Here is a 15,976-nt window from a genome sequence, read left to right as displayed (position 1 = left end):
CGATTCGATACCTTTCGATTCGATTCAAATAGATTTGATTCTTTTTGATTCTATCAATTCGATTCTTTTAATTCGATTTGATACGATTCAATTCGATTCTTTTGTATTTGTTTCGAATCGATTCAAAACTATTCGATTCAATTGTTTTCGATTCGATTCTTTTCAATTCGATTCTTTTTGATTCGATTCGATTCTTTTCAATTCGATTCTTTTTGATTCGATTTGATTCAATTCGATTCAATTCTTTTCGATTCAATTCGATTTGATTCGAAACCATTCGATTCAATTCTTTTCGATTCGATTATTTTCGATTTGATTAGATTCGATTCTTTTCGATTGGATTCTATTCCATTCAGTTCTATTCATTTCAATTTGATTCAATTCGATTCGATTTTTTTCGATTCGATACTTTTTTATTCAATTCCATTCAATTCTTTTCATTTCAATTCCATTCGATTCTTTTCGATTGTCTTCTATTCGATTTTTTCGATTCCATTACATTCGATTCTTTTCGATACTAGATTCTCTTCGTTTCGATTCTCATTGATTCAATTCGATTCCTTTCGTTTGCATTCTTTTCAATTCGATTCTTTCCATTTGATTCGATTCGTTTCGATTCTATTATTTTCAATTCAATTCGATATGATTGGATTCTTTTCAATTCGATTCGATTCTTTTCTATTTGATTTGATTCAATTTTATTTTTTCCTATTCGATTCGATTCTTTCCAATTCGATTAGATTCTTTTCGATTCAATTCGATTCGATTCGAAACTTTTCGATTCAATTCTTTTCGATTCGATTATTTTGATTCGATTCTTTTCCATTCGATTTGATTCAATTCTTTTTGATTCGATTCATTTTCATCCTTCTGTATTCGATTCAATTCTTTTCGATTCTATTTGATTCGATTCCTTTTGTTTCGATTTGATTTGATTCAAATCTTTTCGATTCGAATTCCTTTTTTTAGAATCGATTCGATTAAATTCGATATTTTCAATTCGAATCTTTTTGATTCCATTCGATTCGATTCTTTTCGATTTGTATCGATTCGAGTCCTTTCGATTCGATTCGATTCTCTTCGATTCAATTTGATTCGATTTTTTTCGATTTGATTTGATTCGATTCGATTCTTTTCTATTCAATTCGATTCTTTTCATTTCCATTCAATTCGATTCAATTATTTTGAATTCGATTCAATTCTATTCGATTCGTTTTTTCGAATCGATTCGACTTTCTGATAGACTCTTCGATTCGATTCATTTGGATTCGATTTGTTTAGATTCGATTCAATTCGATTCCTTTCGATTCGATTCTTTTCGATTGGATTCAATTGTTTTTGTTTCGATTCCATTCGATACTTTTCGATTCCTTTCTTTTCAATTCAGTTCAATCCTTTTCGATTCGTTTCTTTTCGATTCGATATTTTTCAATTCGATTCTTCTCAATTCAATTTGATTCTTTTCGATTCGATTGAATTCTTTACGATTCAATTCGATTCTTTTCATTCGATTTAAATCAAATCTATTTGATTCCATTCGATTTGATTCAATTCGATTCTTTTCGATTCGATTTGATTCGATTCTTTTCGATTCAATTCGATTCGATTTGAATCTATTCGATTAGATTCATTTCAATTCGATTCTTTTCGATTCGATTCGATTCTTTTCGATTAGATTCAATTGGATTTTTTGATTCGATTCAATTCCTTTGATTCGATTTGTTTCAATTCTTTTCGATTCGATTGAATTGATTCTTTTCGATTCGATTCGATTCTTTTTGATTGGATTCGATTCGATTCTTTTCGATTAGAATTGATTCGATTCGATTCGATTCTTTTCGATTGGATTCGATTCCTTTCAGTTCGACTCATTACAATTCGATTCGATTCAAATCAATTGTTTTCGATTTGATTCGATTCTTTTTGATCAATACTATTCGATTCTTTTTGTTTCGATTCGATTCGATTCTTTTCGATTCAATTACATTTGATTCTTTTCGATTCAACTTGATTCTATTCGTTTCAATTCTTTTTGAGTGGATTCTTTTCGATTTGATTCTTTCGATTCGATTCGATTTGTTTCGATTCGATTATTTTTTATTCGATTCGATTTGATTCGAATCTTTTCGATTCGATTCTTTTCTATTTGATTTGGTTCGATTCTTTTCGATTCAATTCGATTCTTATCGATTCAATTCTTTTCGATTCAATTCGATACGATTTTTTCAATTCGATACGATTCTTTTCGATTCCATTCTACTTGATTCAATTCAATTCTTTTCGATTCAATTTTATTCGCTTCTTTTCGATTTGATTTGATTTGATTCTTTTTGATTCAATTCAATTATTTTCAATTCGATTCGATTCTTTTCGATTCTATTCAATTCAATTCGATTTGATTCAAATATTTTCGATTCGATTTGATCCAATTCGATTCAATACTTTTCGATCGAGTCTTTTCGATTCGATTCATTTGGATTTGATTAGTTTCGATTCGATTCTATTGTTTTTGATTCGATTCCATTTGATTCTATTCTTTTCGATTCGTCGATTCGATCCTTTTCCATTTGATTCTTTTCGATTCGATTCGATTCTTATCAATTTGATTCTTTTCGATTCGAATCTATTCCTTTCAATTCTTTTCAATTCGATTCTTTTCATTTCGATTCGATTCTTTTCGATTCGATTCTTTTTGATTCGATTCGATTCGATTCTTTTCGATTCGATTCGATTCAATTATATTCGATTCGAATCGTTTCGACTTGATTCGATTCAATTATTTTCAATTCGATTCGATTCGATTCGAATCGATTCGTTTATTTCGATTCTCTTCGTTTCGAATCGATTTGAATCGATTATTTTCTATTTGATTCGAGTCGATTATTTTCTATTAGATTTGTTTTGATTCAATTCTTTTCGATTTTATTTGTTTCAATTCGATTCAATTCGATTATTTTTGATTCGATTCAATTCTATTCGAATATTTTCGATTCGATTATTTTCTATTAGATTCGATTCAATTCGATTCAATTATTTTCGATTCAATCTGTTTCGATTGGATTATTTTTGATTTGATTCATTTCAAATCGTTTCGATTCGATTCGATTCATTTCGATTCAATTCGAATCGATTCGATTATTTTCGATTCAATTAGTTTCGATTCGATTATTTCGATTCGATTCGTTTCGATTCGATTCGATTATTTTCGATTCAATCCATTTCGAATCAATTATTTTCGATTCGATTCATTTCGATTAAATTCGATTCGATTAGAATCAATTCGATTATTTTCGATTCAATTAGTTTCGATTCGACTATTTTCAATTCGATTCATTTCGATTCGATTCGATTTGATTATTTTTGATTCAATCCGTTTCGATTCGATTTGATTATTTTTGATTCAATTCATTCGATTCGATTACTTTCGATTCGATTCTTTTCGATTCTATTCTTTTCGATTCGTTGATTCGGTTCTTTTCTTTTTGATTCTTTTTGATTCAAACGATTCTTTTTGATTTGATTCTTTTCGACTCGATTCTTTCCGATTCGATTCTTTTCAATTCGATTCTTTTCGATTCGATTTGACACTTCGATTCGATTCGATATTTTCAACTCGATTCGAGTTTTTCATCTCGATTCGATTCTTTTTGATTTGATTCAATTCGATTCTTTTCTCTTCGACTCAATTCAATTCGATTCTTTGGATTTGATTTGATTCGGATTATTTTCGATTCGAACATTTTCAATTCGATTCATTTCGATTCGATTTATTCGATTCGATTCATATCGATTCGATTATTTTCGATTCGATTCGATTCGATTCGATTTGATTATTTTCGATTCAATTCATTTGATTCGATTACTTTCGATTCGATTCTTTTCGATTCGTTGATTCGGTTCTCCTCTATTTGATCCTTTTTGATTCGAACGATTCTTTTCAATTTGATTCTTTTCGACTCGATTCTTTCCGATTCGATTCTTTCCGATTCGATTTGACACTTCGATTTGATTTGATTCGATATTTTCAACTCGATTCGATTTTTTCGTCTGGATTCGATTCTTTTCGATTTGATTCAATTTGATTCTTTTCTCTTCGATTCAATTCAACTTCGATTCTTTTGGATTTGATTCGATTCGATTATTTTCGATTCGAATATTTTCGATTCGATTCGTTTCGATTCGATTCGATTCATATCGATTCGATTATTTTCTATTCTATTCGTTTCAATTCGATTCGTTTCGATTATTTTCGATTCAATTCGAATTGCTTCAATTATTTTCGATTCGATTTCGATTCGATTCGCTTCGATTAGATTCGATTCAATTCGAATAATTTCGATTCGATTATTTTCAATTTGATTCATTTCGATTCGATTCGTTTCAATTCGATTCGATTCGATTATTTTCTATTCGATTCATTTCGATTTGATTATTTCAATTCGATTCTAATCGATTCGTTTCATTTCGATTTGATTCGTTTAATTTCTATTCGATTTGATTTGATTCGGTTCGATTATTTTCGATTCGATTCATTTCAATTCAATTCATTTCGATTCGATTAGTTTCGATTCGATTCGATTCGATTCATTTTCGATTCGATTAGATTATCTTCGATTCGATTTGTTCGATTCGATTTTTTTCGATTTGATTCGATTCATTTCGATTCGATTAATTTCGATTCGATTATATTCGATTTGATTTCGTTCGATTCGATTCGATTCGATTATTTTTTATTCGATTCGATTCGAATTGATTCGATTATTTTCAACTCGATTCGTTTCAATTAGATTCAATTCGATTCGATTAATTTCGATTCGATTCGATTCATTTCGATTCGATTTTTTTCGATTCATTTCGTTTCAATTCGATTCGATTCGATTATTTTTGTTTCTATTCAATTCAATTCGATTCGATTCTTTTGATTCGGTGTGATTCGATTCGATTTTTTCGATTCGATTCGATTTGATTCTTATCGATTCGAGTCTTTTCGATTCGAATTTCTTTCTTTTTGAATCTATTCGATTATTTTTGTTTTGATTCGTTTCGATTCAATTCGATTCGAATAATTTCTATTCGAATCGATTCGATTCAATTATTTTCGATTCGATTTCTTTCAATTCAATTATTTTTGATTTGATTAGTTTTGAATCAATTCGATAATCTTCGATTCGATTCGTTTCGGTTCGATTATTTTCGATTTGATTCGATTCATTTCGATTCGTTTCGTTTCAATTCAATTATTTTCGATTCGATTCATTTCGATTCGATTCGATTATTTTCTGTTTGATTCGATTTGATTATTTTCGATTCTATTCGTTTTGAATCGATTCAAACTGATTATTTTCTATTCGATTCTATTGATTATTTTCTATTCGATTAATTTCGATTCGATTATTTTTTATTCGATTTGATTCGATTCAAATATTTTTGATTCGATTCGTTTCGATTAGATTCAATTCGATTCGATTAATTTCAATTCGATTCAATTTGATTAATTTCTATTCGATTCGTTTCAATTAGATTCAATTTTTTCATTCGATTCAATTCGATTCGATCGATTCGATTCGATTATATTCAATTCAATTCGATTAGATTCAAATGGATTATTTTCAATTCGATTCGATTCTTTTCATTCGATTCGATTCAATTCAAATCTATTTGATTAAATTCTTTTCGATTCGACTATTTTCGATTCGATTCGATTCCTTTGGATTCGATTCTTTTCGATTCAATTTGATTAGATTCTTTTTAATTCGATTCGATTCTTCTTTATTTGATATGTTTTGATTCTATTCGATTCGACTTAATTAGATTCTTTTGAATCTATTCGATTCTTTTTGACTCGATCGATTCGATTTGATCTTTTTCAATTGATTCTATTCTTTTCGATTCAATTCGATTCGATTTCTTGGATTCGATTCAATTTGATATTTTTCATTTCAATTCGAAAGTTTTTGATTCGTTTCTTTTCAATTCTATTCGATTTGATTCTTTTCGAATCTTTTTTATTCAATTTGATTCGATTCTTTTCGATTCGATTTGATTCGATTTGATTAGATTTTTTCGATTCAATTAGTTTCGATTCTATTATTTTCGATTCGATTCATTTCGATTTGATTCGTTTCGATTTTATTATTTTCGATTCGATTCGTTTCAGTTCGATTCAATTCGATTCATTTCGATTCGATTCATTTCGATTCGATTATTTTCAATTCAATTCATTTCGATTCAGTTCGATTTGATTAATTTCTATTTAATTCGATTCTATTCGATTCAATTATTTTCGATTCGATTCATTTCGATTCAATTATTTTCGATTCAATTCGTTTTGTTTCCATTCAATTATTTTCGAGTCGATTCGTTTCGATTCAATTATTTACGATTTGATTCATTTCAATTAGATTTGATTATTTATGATTCGAATCTATTCGATTCGATTTTTTTCTATTCGATTCATTTTGATTCAATTATTTTCGACTCAATTCGATTCAATTCGATTTAATTATTTTTGATTCGATTCGTTTCGATTCTATTCTTTTCGATTCTATTCTTTTTGATTCGATTCAATTATTTTCGAGTCGATTCATTTTGATTCGATTCATTTCGATTCGATTCATTTCGATTCTATTCGATTCGATTATTTTTGATTCGATTCGATTCGATTCTTTTTGATTCGATTCTTTTTAATTCAATTCGATTCGATTCGATTTTTTTCGATTCGATTCTTCTTTATTTGATTCGTTTAGATTCTTTTCGTTTCAATTTGATTCAATTCATTTCGAATCAATTCTTTTTGATTCGATTCGATTCGATCTTTTTCGATTCGATTTGATTCTTTTCAATTCGATTCGATCTTTTTCGATTCGATTTGATTCTTTTCAAATCGATTCTTCTTTTTCGATTCAATTCGATTCGATTTGATTCTTTTCGATTCGATTCGATCTTTTTCGATTCGATTTGATTCTTTTCGAATCGATTCGATTCTTTTCAATTCTTTTTTATTTAATTTTGATTCGATTCTTTTCGATTCAATTCGATTCAATTAATTTCTATCGATTTGATTTGATTCAATTATTTTAGATTCGATTCGTTTCAATTCAATTATTTTCGATTCGATTCGTTTCGATTCAATTCAATTATTTTCAAGTCGTTTCGTTTTGATTCGATTATTTTCGAATTCGATTCGTTTCGATTCAATACAATTCGATTAGTTTGATTCGATTCAATTTGATTCTATTATTTTCGAGTCTATTTGTTTCGATTCGATTATTTTTCATTCTATTTGTTTCGATTCGTTTCGATTCGATTATTTTTGATTCGATTCGATTTGATTATTTCGATTCCATTCGTTTCGATTCGATCCGTTTTGATTCGATTCAATCAATTATTTTTGGTTCTATTCATTTCGATTTGATTATTTTCTATTCATTTCGATTCTATACGATTCGATTAGTTTTGATTCGATTCAATTCAATTCAAATATTTTCGATTCGATTCGTTTCGATTAGGTTCGATTCGATTCGGTTCATTTTGATTCGATTCCTTTCTTTTCTTTTCTTTTTTTTAATTTATGATATCATACAGAGAGAGAGAGAGGCAGAGAACAGTCAGAAGGAGATGCAGGGTCCATGCACCGGGAGCCTGACGTGGGATTCGATGCCAGGTCTGTAGGATTGCGCCCTGGGCCAAAGGCAGGCGCTAAACCGCTGCGCCACCCAGGAATTCCCGATTCCTTTATTTTCGATTCAATTCATTTAGATTCGATTATTTTCGATTTGATTCGCTTCAATTCGATTCGATTCGATTATTTTTGATTCGATTCGATTTGATTATTTTCGATTCAATTCACTTCGATTCGATTATTTTTGATTTGATTCGATTCATTTATTTTCGATTCGATTCATTTTGATTCAATTATTTTCGATTGGATTCGTTTCGATTCAATTCGTTTCGATTCAATTCGATTAGATTAATTTTGATTCGATTTCATTCGATTATTTTCGGCTGATATGTTTTGATTCAATTTGGTTTGATTATTTTCGATTCGATTCGATTCAATTCGATTATTTTCGATTTGATTCGATTTGATTATTTCAATTCGATTCGTTTTGATTCTATTCGCTTCGATTATTTTCGATTCTATTCTATTTGATTCGAATCCTTGCGATTAGATTCTTTTCGATTCGTCGATTCGATTCTTTTGTTTTCGATTCTTTTTGATTCGATTCGATTCTTTTCGATTCATTTTGATTCGATTCTTTTCGATTTGATTCTTTTAGAATCGATTCGATTCTTTCGATTTGTTTCGATTCGATTCTTTTCGATTCAATTCGATTCGATTTTTTCAACTCGATTCGATTCTTTTCGATTCGATTCGATTCTTTTCAATTCGATTCGATTCGATTTGATTCTTTTCAATTCGATTCGATTCGATTCTTCTCGATTCTTTTCGATTCCTTTCAATTCGATTCAATTTTTCGATTCTTTTCAATTCGATTCAATTCGATTCGATTCGTTTTTTACGAATCAATTCAATTCTTTTCAATCGACCCCTTCGATTCGATTCGATTCTTTTCGATTTGATTCGATTCGATTCTTTGATTCAATTTGATTCTTTCGATTTGATTCAATTCTTTTCAATGGGATTCGATTTCATTCGGTTCGATTCAATTCAAATCGATTCTTTTCAATTCGATTCGATTCTTTTCGATTTGATTATATTCGATTCTTTGAGATTCTACTTGATTCTATTCGTTTCAATTCTTTTCGATTGGATTCTTTTCAATTCGATCCTTTGGATTCGTTTTGATTCGTTTCAATTCGATTATTTATTATTCGATTCGATTCAAATCTTTTCTATTTGATTCGATTCTTTTCTATTTGATTCGGTTCAATTCTTTTAGATTCGATTCGATTCTTATTGATTCATTTCTTTTCAACTCAATTCGATTCAATTTTTTCAATTTGATTCAATTCTTTTTGATTCGATTCTATTGATTCTATATGATTCTTTTCGATTCGATTCTTTTCAATTTGATTCAATTCGATTCTTTTTGATTCGATTTGATACGATTCTTTTTGATTTGATTCAATTCTTTTCAATTCGATTTGATTCTTTTCGATTCTTTTCAATTTGATTCGATTCAATTATTTTCTATTCGGTTCTTTTCAATTCGATTCATTTATTTTCGATTCGATTCAATTCGATTCTTTTCGATTAGATTCGATTTTTTTGATTCGATTCAATTCGATTCTTTTCGATTGGATTCGATTCTTTTCGATTTGACTCAATTCGAGCCTTTTGATTCGATTCAATTCGAATATTTTCATTTGGATTCGATTCTTTTCGATTCGATTTTTATCGATTCGAGTCGATTCAATTCGATTATTCTCGTTTAGATTCGATTCGATTCGATTTTTTATTCGATTCGATTCAATTCGATTTCTTTCAATTCAATTCAATTCTTTTGGATTTGACTCAATTCTATGCAATTTTTTCGATTCTTTTCTTATCGATGCGATTCGATTCAATTTGATTATTTTCGTTTAGATTCGATTTGATTCGATTTGATTCTTTTTAATTCGATTCGATTCTATTCGATTCGATTCTTATCAATTCGATTCGATTCAATACTATTCTTTTTGCTTCGATTCGATTCGATTCTTTGGTTTCGATTCGATTCTTTTTGATTTGATTCTTTTCGATTCGATCTGATTTGATTCTTTTCGATTTATTTCGATTCTTTACAATTCTATTTGATTTGTTTCTTTTCGATTCGTTTCGAATCGATTCGATTCTTTTCAATTCCATTCGATTTGATTCTTTTCGTTTAGATTCGATTCTTTTCGATTCGATTCTTTCAATTTGATTCTTTTCGATTCGATTCGATTCGTTTTCATTTGAATTCGATTTTTTTCGATTTGATGCTTTTCGATTCGATTCGACTCGATTCTTTTTGATTCGATTCGATTCTCTTCGATTCTTTTCATTTCGATTCTGTTCTTTTTGATTCGATTCGATTCTTTTCGATTCAATTCGATTCCTTTCTTTTCTATTTTATTCAATTCGATTCTTTTCGATTCGATTCCATACGATCGATTCTTATCTATTCGATTGCATATGATTTGATTCTTTTAGATTCGATTCAATTCGATTATTTTCGAATCAATTCGATTCTTTTCGATTCGATACGATTCTTTTTGATTCGAATTGATTCTTATCGCTTAATACGATACTTTTCTATTCGAATCTTTTTGATTCTATTCAATTCAATTCTTTTCATTTCGATTCGATACCATTCGATTCTTTTCGATTTGATTCTTTTAAATTCGATCTGATTGGATTCGTTTCGATTCTCTTCGATTGGACTTTTTTATTCAATTTGATTCGATTCGATCCTTTTCGATTCCATTAAATTTGATTCGATTCTTTTCGATTCGATTATATTCTGTTCGATTCGATTCGATTCAATTCGATTCTTTTCAATTCGATTCGAATCAGTTGTTTTCGATTCGATTTGATTCAATTCTTTTCGATTTGATTCAATTTGATTCTTTTCGTTTCGATTCGATACGATTTTTTCATTTCTATTTGAATCGATTCTCTTCGATTTGATTTGTTTCGATTCTTTTCGGTTCTATTCGGTTCTATTCGATTTTTTTCCATTCGATTCAATTCGATTCTTTTCGATGCAATTCGATTCTTTTCTAATCTATTTTATTTCTTTTCCATTCGATTTGATTCAATTCGAATCTTTTCGATTCGATTCGATTTTATTTGATTCTTTTCAGTTTGTTTCGCTTCAATTCTTTTCAGTTTCTTTCGAATTGATTCTTTTCAATTTGATTCGATTCAATTCGATTCTTTTGTTTTGATTCGATTCTTTTCGTTTCGATTTTTTTCGTTACATTCGATTCGATTCTTTTCGTTTCAATTCGATTCTTTTCGATTCGATTCTTTTCATTTCGATTCAGTTCGATTCTTTTCGATTCGATTTATTTCGATTCTTTTTTTCGATTCTTTTTGATTCTATTTGATTTGATTATTTTCGATTCAATTTGAATCGATTCGATTCTTTTCGATTCGATTCGATTCTTTTCTATTCGATTCGATTCAATATGATTCTTTTCGATTCGATTCGATTCTCTTCAATTCAGTTCCATTCGATTCGATTTTCTTCGATTCAATTCTTTTTGATTCAATTCCATTTGATTCAATTCAATTCATTTCTTTTTGCTTCAATTCGATTATTTTTGATTCTATTCTTTTCCATTCGATTCGAGTCTTTTCTATTTGATTCGATTCTATTCTTTTTGATTGATTCGATTCGCTTTTTTTCGTTTCGATTTGATTCTTTTCGATTCGATTCCTTTCGAGTCAATTGGATTCTTTTCGATTCGATTCTATTCTTTTCTATTCTATTCAATTCGCTTGTTTTTGATTCGATTCTATTCGATTCAATTCTTTTCGTTCCGATTTGATTCGAATCGACTCTTCGATTCAATTCGATTTGGTTTGATTCTATTCATTTCAATTTGATTCTTTTGGATTTCATTCGATTCAGTTCTTTTCGATTCGATTCGAATATTTCATTCAATTCGATTCTATTCTTTTCGTTTCAAATCGATTCATTTCGATTTGATTCTTTTCTATTCGATTCGATTCTTTTCGTTTCAATTTGATTCTTTTCGATTCGATTCTTTTCGATTCAATTCGATTCAATTCTTTTCATATCGATTCGATTCTTTTCGATTTGATACCATTCGATTCTTTTAGATTCGATTCGATTCAATGATTTTCGATTCGTTTCGTTTCGATTCTTTTTGATTCGATTCTTTTTGGTTCAATTTGATTCTATTCGGTTCTTTTCGATTCCATTAAATTTGATTTGATTCTTTTCGACTCAATTAGATTCTTTTCGATTCATTTCCATTCAATTCGATTCTTTTCGATTCGATTTGATTTGATTGATTTCGATTTGATTCAATTTTCTATCGATTCGATTAGATTCTTTTCAAATCGATTCTTTTCGATTCTATTCAATTAGATTTTTTTGATTTGATTCAATACGATTCGATTCTTTTGTTTCAATTCGATTTTTTTGATTCGATTGTTTTCGATTCGATTCGATTCAATTCTTTTCATTTCGATCGATTCATTTCTATTCAATTCTTTTCGATTCTATTCAATTCTTTTCGATTCAATTCGATTCTTTTCATTTCGATTCGACTCTTTTTGATTCGATCCGATTTGATTCTCTTCGTTTCGATTCGATTCTTTTCGATTAGATTCTTTTCGATTCAATTCGATTCCTTTCTTTTGTATTCTATTCAATTCGATTCTTTTTGATTCGATACAATTGGATTCTTTTCGATTCGAATCCTTACCATTAGATTCTTCTCTATTCGATTCAATTCGATTCTTTTTGATTCGATTCGATTCTTTTTGCTTTGATTCGATTCGATTCTTTTAATTTCGATTCGATTTTTTTCGATTTGATTCTTTTCGATTCGATTCTTTTCAATCCGATTCATTTCTTTTCGATTCGATTCGAATCTTTTCGGTTATATTCGATTCTTTTCCATTCGATCTGATTCAATTTGTTTCGATTCTTTTCGATTCGATTCTTTTCGATTAAATTCGATTCGATTCGATTCTTTTCGATTCCATTAAGTTTGATTGGATTCTTTTCGATTCGATTAGATTCTTTTTGATTGGATTCCATTCAATTCGATCCTTTTCGATTCGATTCGATTCGATTCTTTTCGTTTCGAATCAATCTTTTCGATTCGATTCAATTCGATTCCTTTCGATTCGATTCGATAGGATTCAATTATTTTGTTTCGATTCGATTGTTTTGGATTCGATTCTTTTCGTATCAATTCGATTCGATTCGTTATGATTCTTTTCAATTCGTTTCGATTCTTTTCGATTCGATTCATTATTTTCATTTCGATTCCATTCTTTTTGATTCGATTCTTTTCGATTCAATTCGATTCTTTTCGATTCGATTCACCTTGATTCTTTTCGATTAGATTCGATTCTTTTCCATTCGACCTGACTTCGATTCGTTTGAATTCTTTTCGATTCGATTTTTTTTGATTCGATTCAATTCGATTCTTTGGATTCCATTAAATTTGATTCAATTGTTTTTGATTCAATTCAATTCTTTCGTTTCCATTCGATTCTTTTCGATTCGATTCTTTTTGATTCAATTCAATTCGATTGTTTTCAATTCTTTCGATTCGATTCAATTTGATTCTTTTCAGTTCGATTCGATTTGATTCTTTTTGATTCTTTTCGATTCGATTTAACTCTTTTCAATTCGAATCGATTCGATTCTTTTTGATTCGATTCGATTCGTTTTGATTCGATTCTATTTGATTTTCTTCGATTCAGTTCTTTTCGATTCAAATCGATTCTACTCTATTCTTTTCAATTCGATTCGATTCTTTCGTTTTGATTCGATTCTTTTCTATTCTTTTAGATTTGATTCTTTTCGTTTCTATTTGATTCTTTTCTATTCGATTTGATTCTTTTCGATACAATTTGATTCTTTTCAATTTGATTCAATATGATTCTTTTCATTTCGATTCGAATCGATTCTTTTCGATTCGATTTGCTTCTTTTCGATTCTATTCGATTTTATTTGATTTTTTTCTATTCAATTAAATTCCATTCTTTTCGATTCGGTTTTATTCGATTCGATTCTTCAATTCTATTCGATTTGATTCGACTCATCGATTTTATTCGATTCGATTCTTTTATATTCAATTCAATTCCATTCGATTCGATTCATTATGGTTCTTTTTGACTCGATTCATTCTTTTCATTTCGATTCCATTCTTTTTGATTCGATTCTTTTCAATTCAATTGGATTCTTTTCGATACGATTCAACTCAATTCTTTTCGATGCGATTCGATTGTTTTACATTCGACTTGATTCGATTTGTTTCGATTCTTTTCGATTTGATTTTTTTCGATTCGATTCTTTTGATTCCATTAAATTTCATTTGATTATTTTCGATTCGATTCGATTCTTTTCGATTCAATTCCATACAATTCGAATCTTTTCGATTCGTTTTGATTCATTTCAATTTGATTCGATACGATCCTTTTCGGGTCGATTTGATTTGATTCTTTTCTGTTTGATTCGATACTATTCTTTTCATTTCGATTCGAATCGATTCTTTTCAATTCGATTCGTTTCGAGTCTTCGATTCTCTTCATTTTTTTCGATTCGATTCAATTCGATATTTTTCGGTTCGATTTGATTCGATTCTTTTTGATTCTATTTGATTTGATTCTTTTCGATTAGATTCAGTTCGATTCTTTTCGTTTAGATTCGCTTCCTTTCAATTCGATACGATTCTTTTCATTTTGATTCAAATCGATTTTTATTGATTCGATGCGATTCGATTCTTTTCCATTCTATTCGATTCTATTTGATTTTTTCGATTCGATTCAGTTCGATTCTTATTGATTTGATTCAATTGTTTTCAGTTCGATTCGATTCGATTCTTTTCGATACGATTCAATTTGATTATTTTTGTTTAGATTCGATTCTTTTCGATACAATTCGATTCGATTCGATTCAATTCGATTCTTTTCGATTCTATTCTATTCTTTTCATTTCGGTACGATTCCTATCGATTCGATTTTTTCAATTCGATTCAATTCGATTCGATTCGAATCTTATCATTTCAATTCGATTCTTTTTGATTCCCTTGATTCGATTCGATTCGATTCTTTTCGATTTGATTCAAGTCTTTTCGATTCTATTCGATTCGATTCTTTTCAATTCGATGCAATTGATTCTTTTTGTTTCAATTCGATTCTTTTCAATTCGATACGATTCTTTTCGATTTGATTGGAATCTTTTCATTTCCATTAAATTTGATTCGAATCTTTTCAATTCGATTTGATTCTTTCCGATTCGATTTGATTCTTTTCTATTCGATTCTTTTCGATTCGATTCGATTCAAATCCTTTAGATTCGATTCATTTTGATTCTTTTCGATTCGATTTGATTCGAATCTTTTCGATTTAATTCGATCTAATTTTGATTCTTTTCGATTCGATTTGATTCTTTTCGATTCGATTCGTTTCGGTTTGATTTTATTCCTTTCGATTCGATTCTTTTCGATTTGATTCAATTTGATTCTTTTCTATTCGATTCGATTTGATTCTATTTGATTCTTTTCGATTCAGTTCGATTCGGTTTGATTGTTTTTAATTCGATTCGATTCATTTCCATTCGATCTGATTATATTAGTCGAATCTTTTCGATTCGGTTTGATTTCTTTTTGATTCGATTTGATTCGAATCGATTCATTTCTTTTCCATTTGATTCCATTCAATTCGATTCTTTTTGATCCATTTCTTTTCTCTTCGATTCTTTTCTCTTCAATTCGATTTGGTTCCTTTTTATTCGATTCAATACGATTCAGTTCATTTCGATTTGAATCGATTCTTTAGATTCGATTCGATTCTTTTCGATTTTATTCAATGCGATTCTTTTTGAATCGATTCGATTCTTTTCGATTTTAGTCGATTTGATTCTTTTTTATTCGATTTGATTCAAATCGATTCGATTTTTTTCGATTCGATTCGATTCTTTTTGATTCTATTCAATTCGATTCTTTTCAATTCTTTCGATTCAATTCGATTCTTTTTGATTCGATTCGATTTGATTCTTTTTGATTCGATTCGATTCTTTCGATTCGATTTAACACTTTCAATTCGAATTGATTTGATTCCTCTCGATTTGATTCGATTCGATTCTTTTTGATTCGATTCTATTCTATTCGATTTTCTTCGATTCAATTCTTTTCGATTCGAATCGATTCTATTCTATTCTTTTCGATTCGATTCGATTCGATTCTTTCTTTTTTTTATTAATTTTTTTTAATTTATTTTTTATTGGTGTTCAATTTACTAACATACAGAATAACACCCAGTGCCCGGCACCCATTC

The sequence above is a fragment of the Canis lupus genome, unplaced genomic scaffold (genome assembly GCF_011100685.1).
Source record: "Canis lupus familiaris isolate Mischka breed German Shepherd unplaced genomic scaffold, alternate assembly UU_Cfam_GSD_1.0 chrUn_S1590H1780, whole genome shotgun sequence".
Classification (NCBI taxonomy): Eukaryota; Metazoa; Chordata; class Mammalia; order Carnivora; family Canidae; genus Canis; species Canis lupus.
Note: the sequence above shows the minus strand (reverse complement) of the source record.